General features: G+C 32.5%; 2 protein-coding genes across 10 annotated transcripts in view; one reads left to right on the top strand and one right to left on the bottom strand.

Moving 5' to 3' along the window:
- SUPT3H (SPT3 homolog, SAGA and STAGA complex component) overlaps positions 1–18,196 on the top strand; it is a 557,210-nt gene that overhangs the window by 32,215 nt on the left and 506,799 nt on the right. The gene's annotated exons all lie outside the window — the stretch shown is intronic.
- The window catches only part of RUNX2 (RUNX family transcription factor 2), a 240,342-nt gene that overhangs the window by 220,000 nt on the left and 2,146 nt on the right, over positions 1–18,196 (bottom strand). Inside the window, exon 2 of one of the 7 annotated variants that reach the window (XM_073905028.1) lies at positions 14,646–14,679. The exons of the other annotated variants lie outside the window; for them this stretch is intronic. The gene's annotated coding sequence lies outside the window, so the exon portion shown is untranslated. The remainder of the gene's footprint in view (positions 1–14,645; positions 14,680–18,196) is intronic. 7 annotated transcript variants of the gene reach the window in all.

Genomic DNA, 18,196 nt, shown 5'->3' with positions numbered 1-18,196 from the left:
CATGTAAGCCTTAAAATGATGTGTGTAAATAATTCTTTCGTCTTAGCTTCTTTCTATGGTAGTAAATTTTTATTGAAAATGTCTCCAGTTTTTAAATATATAAAGTACAACCTTTTTTCCTTTTCCAGCCATAAAGGTTATTTTAAAGTATTTTTCCTTTTTTCTTTATATAGTATTTCTTTAGCATGTCTCTTTTCTGTACCTGTTATCAAATCCCTTTTCTGTCCTTTTATTTTTTTGTTTAGATGATTGTTCACCTCTCAATCCAGTCATTCATTAATTGGTTCAATAAATGTTTATTTAATTCCTATTATATGTAGGCATTTGGCTAGATGATGTGGAAATAAAGGGGAGGAAAGAAGGAATGGGAATTCCTTTGTATCTATGCTAGCAACATTATGAAGTATGACTCTTATGTACCTTTTCTTGTGGGGTCATCACATGGAAATAGATTTTACCATTTCCATTTTACAAATGAAGATTTGGATTCAGAGAGATTTAAGGATTTGCATAGAGAACAAAGTTTATAAGTGACAGAACTATGATTTTGACTCCAAGAATATCTGATTTTGCAGTCTTGCTTGCCTTCCTACACGGGAGACAGGTAAATAAAGTATACTTCCTGGGGTGTATAGTTGAGTGTTCTCTGTGCTTTGTGAAGATGTGTACAGGGCTGCTCAGGAGACGGTGTGAGGTTCAATCTTCTCAGTCCTCCCATGCAACCGGAGAGTCTCCTTTAAAAATCGATTTCACTTATTGGGTTTTCTCATAGCATTTCAAGTGAAAAATGGATTTTGCAGTTAAAAAGAAAAAAGCTTCAGATTCGCTGGTCTAGAATTTTTATACATTTACATATATGTGTGAGTAGAGAGATGGTCTCATACACAGAAACTGAGACAGAATGATAGGAGATGAATATGAGGGAATGATGAAGACAAATATGTGAAAAGAGTTATAAATATACTACTGTGGGAATACAGAGGTGGGTAAGAGGATTTTCAATTTGGAGGATGAAAGCTTGTGAAAATAATGCCATTTGAGTCAGGGCTAAGGTAATATTTGGCACTGTAGAAATTTGGGGGAGGGTAGCAGGGAGGATGGGTTGGGAACACTGCAGGTAAGGGGAACAGCATGTTCAAAGACCTAGAAGAAAAGATGAGGCATATGGGCAAATAGTTTAATGTATCTGGAGAGAAACTTGATTATAGGAAATACAGACAAAAACAGTTGATTGATATCAGAATATGGAAAGAGTTGAATGCCTGGCTAAGGAGTTTACACTTTTCCATAGGTAGTGGCAAACCTTTAAAAGGTGTTTGGAAAGATAAAGGTATGAAATGTGTTGATACTGATTAAGAAGGATTGATTATAAGCAGCACATAAGATGGATTACCTATTGTAGCAGTCCAGGTAATGGCAGGGGAATGGAGACTAGGAATCAAGTATAAGTGGTAATGCGAAGTCTGGGTTGTTAGGTATTAGGGACTGATAGAATTAGTGAATTAGTTACCAAAGATGATTCCAAGGTTTCTGTCCTGGAAGAATGGGAAACTGATGGTGCCAACACTCAATTTTGAGTGTTGAGTTTTATCATTTGTATCTTAGGTGATTCCAAAAAGATATGAGGAGTTTATCATAAGTGTTTATAGTAGCATACAAAAGACAAATCAAGATGAAGCCTAAAAGGAGTAGGGATACAAAATTAATCCAGGAGGTAAAAATGCACAGTGATGCATATAATAAAGGTACTCTCTGGTTGCTGAGGTGGGGCAAAAGCGTAACTGTCAAGCTTCTTAGCAACTAGGAAAGCATAAGACTGTATACTGTCTCAGCAAAGCAGATTCACAGTTTGTGCATAGTTAGGAGTATAACATTTTTTGGTGATAAGGCCTGTGAGAATTTTCCTTCATAAAAGGCTGTTGGGCCACTTAATTATGTAGTCAGCAGTGTCTCTAGTAAATATAACATTGAGTATTCAGTTGAATCTTGCAAAATCTTTGACTTCAAGCTTAGGAAACAGCACTTTAGGTAAAAGCACATTTTATTTATTTATTTTATTAATTAATTAATTTAATTTATTTATTATTTTTTAAAGAGACTAATGGAAAGTCTGATCTCAAGATCAGTAGTTTCAAATTGTGCTTTCTGGGGCCATAGAAGTTTCATCATGGAACTCCAGCTTCCTGTTCTCTCATTCCCATTTTAATCAGAGCAGCTCTACATTTATTTCTTTTATAGAGTGGATTTGCATTTTAAAACTTGGTGTTTGAACAGAGTTTGAACAGAGCTTTAAAAAAGTTTGAAACCGTTAACTTATAGCAGTGGTCTCCAAAGTGGAGTTCAGGGAAAAATATAAAGACTTTTATTTATATATTTTTATGCCTTATAATTTCAACTTTCATGAATAATTTATAAGGCAAATAATATGTTAGAAAGGTAACAGATATATATAATTTATAAACAAATAACAGTTGTCATCAAATGTATATTTTACTGATGGGTTACATCAAAAAGTGAGCTGAGCTAGAGGAATGAAAAGACTAACTTTTGAGATAATTTTTAATGAATATTATTTCACAGAGTTTAGCCTTCAAAACTACTTGGTTTGCTGAAGATTTTAAAGTTTTATTCTCTGGTAAAAAACCTGGCTAGCTTCTATTTTGCGTTGCCATCTAAAGGCACCAAGCACATTCTTTTAGTCAAGTGAATGGAAGTTTAAACTTTGTTTTTGTAGTACTAAATTGTAATGATGTATATTGGATGTTCTTGAGATTTTTCTTAGTGTCTTGACATACTTTATCTCCTTTAAATCTCAAAACATCCTTGTGAGGCAGGGCAAGCAGGTGTGTAGTTTTTCTCTTATTTCACAGATGAGGAAAGCCATGCAGGAGAGTAAAAGGGCTCTAGAGCAAAGTTCTTCCACTTTTCTGCCTTTTTTATTACCTTTTGTGCCTCTTACCACTGCCCTGTAAAAATGCCTTCTTAAAACATGGATCTAGGGCTGCAGATGCAAAGACCCGAAGTAAAAGAAGATGTCAAGGATTCAGTAGAAATAAGCATGGTTAGTTGAAAGTCAGGAAGAAGACATTGAATTTTGAATGGAAATGTTAAATACTCAGGCATCAGATGGTAAAAACTTTTTTTCTTGTTCACAAATTCCTATTGGTTGTCAGTGGCTCCCTGAAGACCTGAGCTGAGAAGGATTATGGTTATACAGAGTCTCAGTGGGAAAAAAATGTCTTCAAGTCTGCTCTGGGTGACCTTATGCTGACCGGGAAATACTATTGAAAGTAGTCTTCTACCCAGAATATAGTAAATATGGCAGAATCATAGTATTTGGAAAAGCCTTAGAGAGCATTATGTAGTTCAGTACTGGTAAGTGAAAGTCAGAAAAGTGTTTTGTCTTTTTATAACATGATAACTCTGCAAATGGATCTCAGTCTCCTGACTTGAAGCTCAGTCCTTTGAAAGTTCTTTAAAAGTCTAATATGGTGATACTCGAAAGAATTGGGGTGAGGTGGGAAGCTTGGAGAAAACCCAGCAAACTAAATGTGAAAAAATCCAGAGGAATAATTTATTAAGACTATGTTCTGTGACTAAAACTAATCTTTCTTTTTTTTCCCTCCTTCTTACCATGTAGGCAAGGATTTATTAAACAGGAAACAAACCATTAAACATCAGGAATTAAAAGGTTAACCTTAAAATTAAAAAATCCTGTTCATCAAATTTTTTTTTTAACACTCAAGAAAGAAGGTTTGATTTTTGTTTGATAAGGCAACACATCTCCCTCAGAATAATAATGTACTGAGGTCTCAATAAATGCACATTCATGTGGTACCCAGAGAACAAGGAGAAGATAAGACCGTATTCATCTTTAGGAATTGGAATAGTGATTTGGGGATTGAACATTTTTCATAGGATTAGTCTTTCGTTTAGACTTTCTGATTTCCTGGCTATCATACTTTTTCTTTTTAATTTTGTTTCCTTCATAGAGCTACCTACTAAATACTTAGGTGCTCTGAGCAAGTAGACAGTGGTCATGAGGAATATTTTAATATTAATACAGCCCTTTTGTTCACATAAATCAGTTTGCTAGATTTTGATTTCCTTATGTGTAGTGGAGACATTCCTAAACTATAAGAATGAAGCCTGCTTTGAAGAATAGTAGATGGCAGCTCTTAAACCACTCTTCTTATAAATAGTCCCTTATACTTAAGAGATTTAAAAATTCTGTAACTACCATTTGTTTTATTGTCTCCCTGTCCTAGTCCTGAGTCTTGGCTTATCATATTCTTTATTTTTTAAATGGCCTTCCTTTCTCCATCCACTAGGTATATTCCTGTTTTTGTCTTTAAGGCCAGTTCACCTTTCATATTCAGGTGTTTTTTTCTCCAGGTCTTTCTAGCTAAGAATAAAGTGCTGGTTCATACACAGCTTCCTTGCAGAAAAAAGTTGATATGCTTTTCTCTGTTTAATTTTCGATGGATTTAAAATTTGTGATAAGCTTATCTTTTTGTGGGCTCTTAATTATTATTGATGTGCCTATCATAAAGCAATTGCAGCTTAATTGATTATGTTACTGTTCTAGATGATGTTCATATCTACAGCTGTGGGCTCTCCACTGGAAGTTTGGAATCTAAGGCAGTGCTCCTATGGACACGAATGAAAAGATGGGAGTAGTGCCTGAGTGGGCAAGTAAGGGCATGTCCTTGGTATATACAGGGAAGAGGAAAGGAGGCTAAATAAATGAGGGACTTCTCAGCTGTGTAAGAACTAAGAGGAAGTTGAAAGTTCTGCAGTCTAAGAAATCCCTTCAGAGGAGATAAACTTAATTGGAGCTCTGATAATCAAACTCTTAGTATACTGTAGAATCCAGCAGATTTTTTTTCTTTGTCTTATCTACTTCATACCATCTTTTATTTCTCTAAATTAGGAAATTTGATTTATTGTTTGGTCTGACAGTTTTTCATATAGACAGTTGTCTTCTGTTTATTCAGTACAGTAATCATGGAATGGAAAAGAGACAGGACTAGGCATCTGTGATTATAAAGTACTTAGGAGTAAAAAAATTAGTGTAAAATGTCAAAGAGGGGAATTAGTTGGAAAATCAAAGTCTGAAAGTCCTGTCTGCTTGAGGCCTCTGCTGGCTAAGATTCTAGAATGGGTTATTAAAGGCATGATTTGTGAGCCATCTAGAAGGTGAGCACCAGAGGCCGATGGTTTTACTCAGTGGTAACCATGCCTCACAAACTCTGCGCTCTGTCAGGGCTCTAACCAGATCTGCATCTCAAGAACATAGGACAAATACAGTGTTTTTAAATTTCAGGAAAGCATTTGACAAGTTTGTGGTGAGACACCATTGACAACATGGATAAACAGACTGGTACCTAGTTAATACAGTTGTGCAGCTTAATAATTTACAAAATGTCTCAAATTATTGAAGACATTGTTTTATAAGAGAGAGGCACCACAGGCCCCTGTTTCTTGTTCAGAGTGGATAGACTGAGGAGTGAACATGGGAGTTCTCTTTAGTTTTGAAAAGTTGTCTTTTGGAAGTGGTAGTAGATTAGACTTTGTGTCAGCCTCTTAAAAGTGTCTCGGAATTAGGAGTAAACTACCAGCTGCTCTTCACTCAGCATCAGAAGGAACTCTGGAACAGAGATGAAGTGGACAATTTCAGGGAGCTTGTCATATATGGACAAGCCGGACATCCCCTTAATTGAATGTTGTTTTGAACAGGGTGTGTCAAACTTTGTTGGGGACCTTGTGAAAACGCAGATTCTGATTCTGAAGGTGGGGCTGGGGCCTGAGGTTCTGAATTTCTGTGCAAGCTTTCAGGTGCTGCTGGTCTGTGGACCACACTATGAGTAGTCAAATTTAGACTCTTAAGAGGATTTCAGGACTGGAAAGTTGACAATATGTATGTAGTAACTGCAGTGATTTTTTCCTGATTGGGTTGTAGACACTTTACATGTGTTTATCTTAGTTTTCACAGAAAATTTTCAAGGTAGGTGGTACATATCTTTACAGATGAAGAAATTGAGACACAGGGAGCTTAAGTAGCTTGCTCAAGGTTTTAAAATTGATGTAACTGGGATTTATTTTTTAATTTTTTATATATTTTTCACCTTTTTATTTTAATTCCACTTAGTTAACAGTGTTATATTAGTTTCAGGTGTAGCATATAGTGATTCAGCACTTCCATATATCACCTGGCCTCTCACAACAAGAATTAATGGTGTAACTGGGATTTCAGCTTAACACTAAAACCTTTGCTAGGTCTATCATATTTACGAGATTCTATGATTTTTGTAAAATTGATTTTCCCCCATAAAAATAGTTTCTAATTGTAGGAATTTGTGCTATTCAACTTGAGCATGGGGATAAAACACCGACATCATTACCCAACCAAATTTGTTGTATGGGTTTGATTAAACATTAAAACATATTGTCCAATAAATTTTTAAAATTGTAATATATATATACACATATATATATTAGTTGAAAAATACTGGCAAGTATAAAAAAGTCCTTTATAATTCTACTATTATCCAAACATAATGATTATTACCGTTTTGAGTTTCTCTGATAACATGCTCACCCCTCTACAACTAAACAAAAAATTGACATTGTGTTGTTTATAATTAGGATCTTTTTTTCCTCCACTAAGCACAACTTTAATAATGACAGAGACAAAACTCTTCCTCCTTTACCCTCCCCTGATTTTCTCCTAACCACCAGCAACACTACCATCCTCTCCTAGGCTGCAATCTCCTTTTCCTGTTCCTTGCTTCTCCCAGCGACAGCTGCCAAATTCTGCGGCTGGTTTCTTCGTAACCTCTCTTCAGTTAAGTCGTGTTTTTTCATATTTGGGCCCAGCTTTTTCTTACTAAATTAATGACTAGTAAATCACTGTGTCATTCTTAAATTTATTCTCTCGGTTTCATTGGTTGATTGTTCTGGCTGCACATAAAACCTTTTGTCTTTCTCTTCTCACATCTTTTCAGTGATTTCTGATGAAATAAGCATGAACATTTGGGGAGTTTAAGCTAAAGCCAGTGAAGCATCTTCCCCTCTCAGCTTTTAACCAGATCTTTTTGTGTCTTCTTGTCCATTGCCAGATAGGGTACGAGTTTGCATACTTCCTTTTCTAAAATGTGGTATCTAGGATTTCATACCTGCATATGTACTTATTTCATTTTAATAAATGATTCTGTCTTACTCTACCTTATTAAAGTTGTTGGTGTGATCATTAAAACATTATGTACCGAATTAAAAATGATTGGAGAGGTTTGTTGACATTTGCAGATGTTTAAACAGCTTTCTCCTCTCCCCAGTTTTTTATTCTTTGAGTACATGTCTCATCTACCTACCATCATCACCTGTGGCTCCTAGCCGGGGCATCTTTTCTCGGTGGATGCATACAGACTGAGTAATATAATCTCACAACTTTATTCCTATCCTCTGCCAGAAAAAAAGGAGCTAGAACTCTTTTGTGGCTTCTCTAAGAATTTTTGTTTTTAATAATAGTGGAGAAAATGGTTGTAGATGAAATTGAATAGTAGAGGAATAGTACATGTCAAAGAGTTAACTTCCTAGAATTATGTACATCATCTCTGGTAGGCAAAAAACTACCTTTATCAGTGGATCTTTGGGAACATCAAAGATTTAAGTAAGAATTTGAGCAATTATAATTAGAAATTAAGATTTAGGAATTAAGGCTGCCTTGTTCACTTAGCATGAGTGTGGGTGTAATAACCCTTTTTAGGTAGGACAATGAGACCATGGTAAAGGGAATGTTATAGATTATTACAGAAACTAGGATTTGACTCCAGATCTGACTGACAAAGGCCATGACTGAAATCATTTTTGTTTTAAAAATTTTACAAATAAGGAGGATTATAAATTCCTTGTGTTTAATGTAACAGTATAATTTTTAACTCCTAAAATGGTATTTTCATGTCACATGAAGTATATGTACTGTGTGGTGTGGACATTGAAGAAGATTATTGATTATGATGACTGGCTAAGAATTATTTAATTCCTTGGAACCTTCATTTTCTGACCAAACCTATCTAAATCTTATCCCTTGGTATACTCTTCAGTTTTATTTTTTCTTAATATCTTTGGTTCTCACTGACCAGTATTACTTAAAGCTATACTTGGGGAGAATTTGGAGTCTCAGAGATTCTCTCTCTTTTTGTATTTTGTCAGTTTAATAACTTTAAATTAATGATGTTTCTGAGAATTGATACCTTTATAGATGAAATTGAGGGGTGGGAAGTAACTTCATGAAGGTTGTGTACACCACTATATGGTGGTGATTGAGAGTGAGAAAGCTTGGGTTTGAATCTTTGCTCTTGAACTGTGTGACCTTGGGCAGGTTTTACTACCTCATTTTCAGTTTCCTCATCTGCAAATAATTATAACTCCCATTTCATATAAGGGAGTTCTGAGAATTAAATGAAATAATGTGTATAAAGGGTTTAGCACAGTGCCTGGCACAATAAACAGTCAACAAAGAAAAGCTAACAGACAAAATACAGCTTCAGTTAAGGTGTACTCTAAAAATCTTGGGAGGTATGTTAGGCACGTATCTTTTCTTAAAATACATTAAAATGAGCTTAATTAAATATATTTAAAGTTTGAAGTATTAAGTTTTTAGAATAGATTGGTTATGTACTTGAAATAGCTATTTGAACCTAAAAGAAAAATATTAATATTTTTGGCTGTATTCATCTTATTGAATTAACTATGCTTCTGACCTTCGTTTTCTTATTAGTATTGCTTGTTGGACACATCTTCATTGACTAACATCTCTACTAGAAGAAAGGGAAGGAAAGAAACAAACTGAAATTTTAGTGTTTTCTTTCTTGTGAATAGCTTTACAAATGTTTAGGGGAGAAACAATTTGGAAATGTACATATTTTGTATATACATCTTGTCTTTAGTTTATTTCTGGGTGTATTAAAAGTTGGTTCTCTATTGGCCCCCAAACTTGGCTAATTTACTTGTAGAGCTGTGTTTAAAAAAAAAAAAAAAAAACAAATTCCCAAGCCCCTCTTATCTCCCCTTCCTCCCCAAGACCTATTCCTCAGGTGATTCTGTTGATCAGTCTAATATGGATGTCCCTGGGCTGTAGCAAGTCATGTGTAGCCCTGTAAGCCCTTTAATGGAACATACTTGCTCAATCCTTTTTTTTTTTTTAAACATCATGGTCAAGTAAAATAAGACCACTGAGTTTACTTTGAAAGATATGTATGGCAAATAAAAGTCTCCTTTTAAGAAAATTTGTCAGCTATGCCATTTCTGAACTCAAATTTCTCATTATAATGTGATTGTTTTTTAAATGTTTATTTACATTTCAGTTCGAGTGGGTTCTTTTTTTAAGAAAAATATAAATCAGATAGGGCTGTTAAACATATAAATATTCTTATTTTTAATTTTCTTATTCTTATATTGCCATATTTCTGTGTTTTATGATTCTTAGAATATGTCTCATGAAATAGTTGATACTAGTGTGCCTTCAGAGCAGGACCTGGGCCTAAGGTGAGGCAAGCAAAGTGTCTAGGGTACAGCATTTAAGGAGGCGCTCATTTTCAGGGTTGTACACAAGTGAGTACCTCCTTAAATGTTGTGCCCTAGACGCCTGCTTGGCCTCACTCTAGTCCCAGCCCTGCTCCAGAGAGTAGGCTGCATATAAATTATTTTAATTTTGGTTTAGCATAATCACATGCATGCTTGGATGTTTTATAAAAAATTAATGACAAAATGAAAATAATGTAGCCAAACCCAAATTTATGTTATCCAGAAGAAAAGTTAGCTATTTGAAAAAGATAACATTATCATTCTATTCTTGCATGTTCAGTAATTGTCAGCTTCAGAAATTTCAGTTCAGTAGAATCTTGTCTCACTCTGAAATGTGCTTGGTTGTTTTATCTCTTGGCAGCTACCTGAAATCTATCATAAGCTTCTTCATTTGATATATAGTACATTCAGCTCTTAAACTTACGGATATCATTGAAGTAATAAGTAGTGACTCGAGTTTTACTACATTTTTATTAATAATTTTAGAATTCTTTGAGAATTTGCCTATGATTTTTCTTTTTTTTTTTGAGTGCTACATCTGGAAATGCTCAAAAGTTGTTTGCCTTTTTAAGAGAACAGTTTGCAGTGAAAGTATAACTTCTTTAGAGGTGAGGTTCAAGTTAACGAATGATGAACCATAATATGAGGAAGCATAATATTGTGAATTATTATTTGGCAAACATAACTAATGCAGGCATTAGCTGCTGAAGCCATTAATAAAGTACCATGTGTAGAAAGCTGGAGAGATAGGTAACAGAACTTTCTCTGTAAACTCTCACAATGTAAACTAGAGTACAACTTAGTTTATTCAATAAGGACGGAATTCTTTAAGTCTGATATGTTTGTAGGTTCCATGATTAATGTGTAACTAGAATATGAAAATGAGTATTTAGGGTCCGCTGAAATTTGTAGATGTGACATCATTGTCAAGTCAGGCATTTTATTTCTTAAAGTTAGAATTTATTTAAATGCACCTTTTTTTTTCCAAAATAAATTTTTATTTCTACTTAACAGTGGTGCCAAAGTAAGTTTTCCTACATAGAATTATTTAATATTTAGGTCTGTTGATACTGTTTAAAAAAAAAAAACATAAACCCATAACAACCAAGGGTGAAGGAGTATCTAGATTTGTTTTTAGCTTTCTTTTTCATGGTTTCTCAGAAGTGTGTCATATTATAAATATGTTCAAAATGTTTTGCTCTGAGGATATGTAGCATTCCTATAAAGGTTAAATCAATAAAAATGATTTGGACACATTCCTAAGCATGGCTAGAACAGGTAGTCCGTTGTTTTAGGTACCCTTGAGTTCCTGGAGCAGATCATTATGGCGTAGCAAAAGAACTTACTAAAAGTTGCTTTCTATGTGTAGATGCATCAGCTTAAAAAAAGTAAGATTTTCTGACCTTCTAGAAATGAATATTTTTAAAGTAGCCCTGTGTATATTGATTTATCGATGTGTTTTAAACTCAGTTAAAGTTTTGAAGACTTTTTTTTTCTTCGAATGCTGAAGATACACCATAATTGATAAGGAAGAGGTACGTACAGGAAAAATGCAATGGGCAAGCCTTTCCAGCCAGTTAGAATAAATGGTACTCTTATGATTAAAGAAAGTGTCACACATTATAATTGCAAAATTAAGAATTAGACTTTTTTTTTATTTTATTTTATTTTTTTTTGGTTTTGCCAGTTTAGAAGAAAATTCTGTAGTCACTGGGATGTTATCTGTTCATTTGAGCAGTTCAAAAGACGAGCATGTATTTAAAAGCATTTGACTTAAGCATGTATTTAAAACATGTATTTCTGTTGTGATTAGGGTTGGCTTTTTAGTTTGGTACTGTTGCTAGGTGGAGTTTTATTTCATCCGTGTGTTCGTTCTTGTTCATTTAATATGTTTGAGTATGTAAGTGTATTTAGGTTTATATGTAAGTTTTCAGATCACGTTATTTTCACAGCTACTTTAAAAAAAATATCTGTCAGCTTATAATAGTAATATGATGATTTTTCTTAAAGTTTCCTTTAAAACAGCTTTGAGGGTATTGGATTTTTTTTGGATAATGGAAATGCAATGAATTGATCATGTATTTGGCTGATTAAGGTTTAAATCAAGGTGGCAAATTTGAGTTACATATATTAATGTAGTTTCATTATAGAAAATCTCTTCTTATCATTTTGTACATGTAATATATAATTACTTTGTAAATAAATACCTTATGAAAAATATTTTGTTACGTTATTTGTTGGAGCACGTGATATTATTTCATAGCCAAGAAGATGGTTTGAACATGCCTTAGTAAAATTTTTTTACATATATAAATGTACAAATATAGAGTGGTTTAACCATTTAGTAATTAAATAATTTGGCAATTTAAGCCAAATATTTCACTCTTATAAAAAAAAGTTATTTGTTTCTTGATATATTCTGATTTATCATTATATTTTTGAAAATAAGAATATTTATGAAAATAAAAATAAGCCTAATCTGCATATGGCTCAGTTTTTTTTCTGGATCCTGTGAATGGTAATTAAAAAAAATCTCTCTATTTCTGTGTTCCTATTGGTGCACTAAAATATTCTGCAATATGCTTATGCATATTATAAAGGAAATGCATTGTTACATTTTTATTACTAAATCAAGAATGGTGTTCTGACAATACCAGTTGTCACTATCTAGCTTAAATAATGACATTTTTAAAACAAGGTGGATACTAGTGGTAAAATGTTTTGAAAATGTTATAAGTTTTCCTTCTAAGATAAAGGGACTGAAAGAGACAGGGAGGGAGGAATGGGGGTGTGGAGAGAGGGAGAGCAAGAACATACTGTATGTGTTTAGTTTTAACAACTTGGGGAATGTAAAGAATTCTGTGTGAACACTCAAGTTTTAATAATATGGAAAAAAAGTTTCTCTTATGGAGAGGAGGTTGAATTAATGATCAAAAGTTTGGATTACATTAACTTTTATGTTTATATTGTTTTAGAAAGGTACTGTACTACCTTGTTTTCCTGAGTACTGTCTGCTTTATGGATTATCTTCTTAAATATTTTCATTTTTGCATTGAACTATTTGAAGGAGTGGTAGCAGTTTTTTCTGCATTTTGTCAAAAGCTGAATTACTTTAAAAGCTTTACAGATTTCATGAGAGGTTAATAAAAATTAATCTTACTAGATTATCTTTTATAACCAGTTATCTTGCCTAATGTTAGGATGTTATTGTCTTCGAGGAAGTTTTCTCAGCTATTTTCTTATAGTGTCCTAATATTTCAAATTGAGAGATAAAGTCCTTAGTATGAAATGCTTATATACTTTTACAGTTATGCATGTTATGGAAAACATACTGATCGATAATAATGTAGGTTATTGAAGTTTTTCTATGCTATATATAATATAGTAATATAATATGTCTGATGTTGCAGATTTCTCTAATGTGGTAGAATTTTATGAAATTGAGATTCACTTTTCTTAAATAGGTTATCTTTGAGCTATATTTACAAAAATATCTTATAAAATTATTGATTAAAGGGAATCTGCGCCCTGTATCTATGTATGTAGATATATATGTCTATTTTCTAGGATCAAGTTACACCAATACAGTAAAACCAATGGATTAAAATATTAATTGTAAAACATAGCACTTTATTATCTTTTCAGCTTCACAGTTAATTCACTTTGCTTAGATTCACTTAAATAATTTTTAATCATTTGATAGAAATGATACTTTTTCACTTAAAGATTATCCTGGGAATTTGAAGTTTAAATTGAGAAGTTCAGTAGAGAAGTTTAAAAGTAGAATTAATTATAATTATCACTGCTAAAACAAAGTAAGTAAATTAAAAATCACAATGCCTAATTTAAATTATTATCCAGGTTATATTTTTAATGAGTAAACATAGAGAAAATACACCTGTTTACCTCCAAGCCAGACTTGTTCTATGAGAGAATGTCTATAAATAGGTATCTGTTAACAGATTACATTCATATTTACTTTTGTGAACTAATAATTTGTTTAACTGATAATCAGTGTTTAATTATTTTAAGTTTATAACTGGTAAATAATGTCCTTAGGTCTTGCAAGCATAGTTTTTGATTATCTTTATCTTGAATTTCCCAATAGATTGGGATGTCTACTTGATGTCTGTTAATGGTTTTACAGTTTGACATTTCTTTGTTAGTATACATGCAAAAAGGAATTGGTTATCTCTCACAAAAGAACTCTAAAGGATACCTCAGTTAAATAATTTACAATTGTTTTTTTCTTTGTTTACAATCTTTATCTTAAGTTCCGTAGTCACTTATGTATATGCATTTGTATGCACATGCAAATGCATAGACTATGTATTAAAATTTTGAGCGGGCTCATAGTTGAAAGATATAAGTTGTATTTATGTATTTTGTTTCTGTATAAAAATATGTCCATGTTCGTATAAAGTTCTGTGGAATACCACAACATCATTATTCTCATTTTTCCAAAGAGACTGTGCGTATATAGGTTCTTAAAACCTTACTGATGATCGTTAATTGTGATTTGGCTAGCATTTTTCCTTTATTATTATTACTATTATTTTTTGTTTATACTAAACCACAAAATGGATTTAATTGTAAGACATCTGCCTATAAGGAATATGTAAACAATGGTTTGGCACACTCATGGTTCATTTAAATTTTAGAGGAACCTCTAAATGCATAAATTTTTGAGTTTTAAACTTAGTCATTTATGTAATTGTAGTTGATGGCATAATGATTTTAGTAGCTACTATAGATGTAAAAAAATAAAAAGCCAGTTTAAATGAAAGGTAAAAAATTTCATTTATTTGATTTTGTGGTAAAAATTACTTGCCTTGCACAGGATATTTAGCTGTACCTTGTTAAGAATGTCACTTCTCTACTGTTAACTCATGTTTTAAGGGATGGCAGTAGAAATATTGCAGATAACATCGTTTAAGCTAATTGCTACAATAATCTTAAATACATGTCTGAGAATAATGTTAATTTGGCAAATTTTCTGTCATCAATATAATAATTTTAAAATACCTTAAATACTATTAAAAGTCGCATTCACTTACTATGTCTATATGGTGCAGAATTCCTTGTGGACACCTGATTTAAAAAATGAAAAGCACTTAATCAAGATGAACCAACACTTATCCTCTTTTTAATAGAACCCAAATCACATATGATATGATTTTTGGTCCTAGAATATATATTTGATGTTTGATTTATGAATATTAACAAGAATAAAGGGTACTTATAGGAGATGTATTAATAAATGAATTTTTTTCACTGCAATATTAAATGCTTATATAGCAATTGGTCTTTTAAAGGACTCTTATTTCTACACCTAATTTTATTTGGGAATTGTTTTATATATCCTGGTAAATAATGGGGTTTTTGTTTTCTAGTCAAAGCATATTTATGAAAAAAATGTTTTAAAGTTAACATCCTGTTCAATAATAACAACAAGCACCTGAAATGTTTGATACGGTGTTAATTACATCCATCTAATACTGTTCCAAGCCTTGACTGAAGTTCTTAAAAAATAGTATAAAGGGGAGAAAATTCCTAAGAATTCAACATAAGATGAAGATATTACATACATTGTAATAAAAGAAAATTTAATGTCAGTTTTTATACGGATCTTTTAAAGTTATGTGGGAATGTATAGCCTGTTTTATGTTTGCTGTTGAATGGACAAAAGCTTGTGGTCAACTGTGGTGACAATTATAAGGAAACTCCCTTTGAAATAAGGTATAGAATTTCCCCATTATTTTTTTGAATTGTAACACATTAATCAAAACACATATCCACTGAACTCATAATCTTTGAAATGGCAGTATATTGTATTAAGGTGTATATTTTCATTGTGTGAGACTTCCTTTTCTAAATATTTGTTTTAATACAATAAACATTTTAGATTTCATGAGGAATTTCCTTATACTTGAGACAGCTTAGAATATTTTGCTCTTTAGAAAATACTGATTATTGAGGTTTATTGTTACCCTTATTATTGGAGTTCAGGGATAGATTTTTGAGGGGGGTAGTTTTTTTCAGTGGAATTCATTGGCATAAGAGAAAAAATAATGCATTCAGATAACCTATTGGGATGTCTCTGCCTAAATTAGCATTGGTTTTACTAGCACCCCTCTAAGAAGTCTTGAATAGTAAATGACTAGAAAAAACAGTCATGCTTTGTCACATTTACAATTTTATTATTTGCAGGAAGGATTTTTTCATATTGAAAGTATTTGTCTATTTGACCATATGTGTGATGTTTTTAAAGAGACACTGTAGAAGTAGGCTGTTCCAGTGTACCCTCTGTGTTAAAGTCTTGTTAGGTAATAGCAGTTGCGATCTTAATGCTTTTGAGGAGCTTTTGCATGACTTCACTATTGACTTAGGGTTGTCACATTTTAGTCTCTTGGAACAAGGGTTAGAACAGCATGGAAGGTTGATATTTGTGTGCTTTGGACAGGAATTTGAGATGTTACCCTGTTTTGCCATCAGTTTTCAAGTAGGTACGGGTGCATCATTAATCATAGGAAATGCAAAAATAAATAATCCAGTCCCATTGGATTTTTTTATATGAATACTTACCTTTTCCCTTTTTTGTATATACAGTTGAGGTATTTAGGTAACCCCTAACCTTTAGCTTCAACAAAGAAGTACAGTATAAAAATATTACCACAGTTTTCATGTGAGCAGCTCTAGAGAGGAAAAAAAATCCCTCTAGATGGATATTTGTTGAAAAAAAAGTTGTGATACAGAATGTCTTAACTCAGCCCCAATACAGTACTTGAAGACCACCAGTGTATAAAATTGAAAGCACATGAGTTTTGAAGCACTAGAAAAGGTTTGTAATTGATTAGCGCTGCTTGAAAGTATTGAAGTACAGTGAGTTTTGATTTGTGAATGGTTCTATTCAATAAAGATTAATTCTGTGTGTTTGATAAAATCTTAGTGCCTTCAATGAGTTAGTTTTTTCCTCCCTCTGCAGTTTATTTAACCATCAAATATTTCAGTGTTCTTTTAACAAACTGGAACATTTCTATCTTACTGAATTTAACTTTAGCATGACTGATTTAAACAAGTCAAACTATCAGTGATTAGTTTGAAGGGTGTAATTGAATAGATTAATTTTTTGTTCTTTTAAAATAACTAAAATGTACCATAATGTTATCATGTATATTTCATGCCTTCCTTGTGACTTGGAGACTATTGGGAAGTTCATACAGACTAAGAAAATATTTTTCTGTGATTTCTTTTAAATCTTTTGCATTTTAAAATATTTTTAAAATTTAAAAGTGAAATCCTTAACAGTTATTCATGTAAAATTAGGATTACTTATTAGAATTTAAAATAATTTATATTGTGAGTCTTTGGGAATTACATTGACATTTTTAACTTTTAATATATGTTGGAGTGTCCTTCTGTTTATATTCTTGACTTTTTAAATCGTCTCCCTGGATTTTGGAAGTTAGCTGTTAGAAGCAAGTTATAACACCTCAACATTATTAGATCTTGAAACTATAAAGTTACTGATATGGATCGCAGCTATTATTTTGGAAATCAGTGTTTACACATCATGTTCAGTTACTATGGTCAGTTACAAAGGCTTTATTTAGAAATTTAATCAGCTTGATATATTGTCATAATTAAGTTCTTAATTGTAAGATACTCCATGAGTCAGATCTGTCATTTTCAACAAAATTTATTTATCATAAACAATGGGTAGATTTTGAATAATGCAGATTGAAAAATTCTTGTTTAATTCAAGGTAAATGGTGTGCTGAGAGAGCAAAGACACTGAAAATCTTTCTGTCTCTGTCTCTTTGTCTCTCTCTCTCACACACACACTTTTCCCTCATATTGAGGTGAGCCAATTGGTCAGTGTGTGTTTTGTCCTTCATCTAGGATAAACCTAAACTTCAAAAAAATTATTTTACAGTGTTGGTGCACATACCTTTGATTTTTCATTAGGTTGTTTTGATAATCGTTTATGAGAATTTAAGGCCTGAAGTGAGGTTTTAGACTTCAGGTAGATTATGGGCTGGGGAAACGTTTGCAGTGTGATGACAACCTATACATAATGTTCACTACGTACCTATAATTAGTTTGGTGTAGTGGGTTCATCTTAAATTGTCCTCCAGGTGCTAAAGTACTATTTGGGGGTGGGAGAGACTAAATCCCAGTTTTTAGGAGAGGAAGAATTAGTTAGGATGTCTAAAAATATATGACATGTGATAGATGATCTTTATCTATTTAGCTCACTGTTATGCCTTGTTTAGAAACTTGGTCAGGTTTTAGAAATTTTACTGTAGAAATAGTTATTAAGGTTGTCACAGAAATATAAGACCCCTCATAAGACAGGACAAAGAGCATTTTAACATATATTTTATATTACAAGACATTGTATTAATGTCTTTGCTTCTAATGCTGATCTCTCTTTGAAATTTGTGTTATTCTTCACCTGGTTAGAAAAATATATTGCTTTTCAAACAGTAATATTGTGAGAGAATAAGTTAACTGCTTGAGATGCCTGTTTCAAGTTATTCCTTCATATAACAATAGTTTTAACCATTTTTTTCCCTTATCTCTTATGTAGGAACTGCCAAATTAC

Source organism: Callorhinus ursinus, unplaced genomic scaffold (assembly GCF_003265705.2).
Source record: "Callorhinus ursinus isolate GAN/ISIS: 27379988/994484 unplaced genomic scaffold, GSC_fseal_2.0 scaffold22, whole genome shotgun sequence".
Classification (NCBI taxonomy): Eukaryota; Metazoa; Chordata; class Mammalia; order Carnivora; family Otariidae; genus Callorhinus; species Callorhinus ursinus.
Note: the sequence above shows the minus strand (reverse complement) of the source record. Positions and strands in the feature narration are given on the sequence as shown.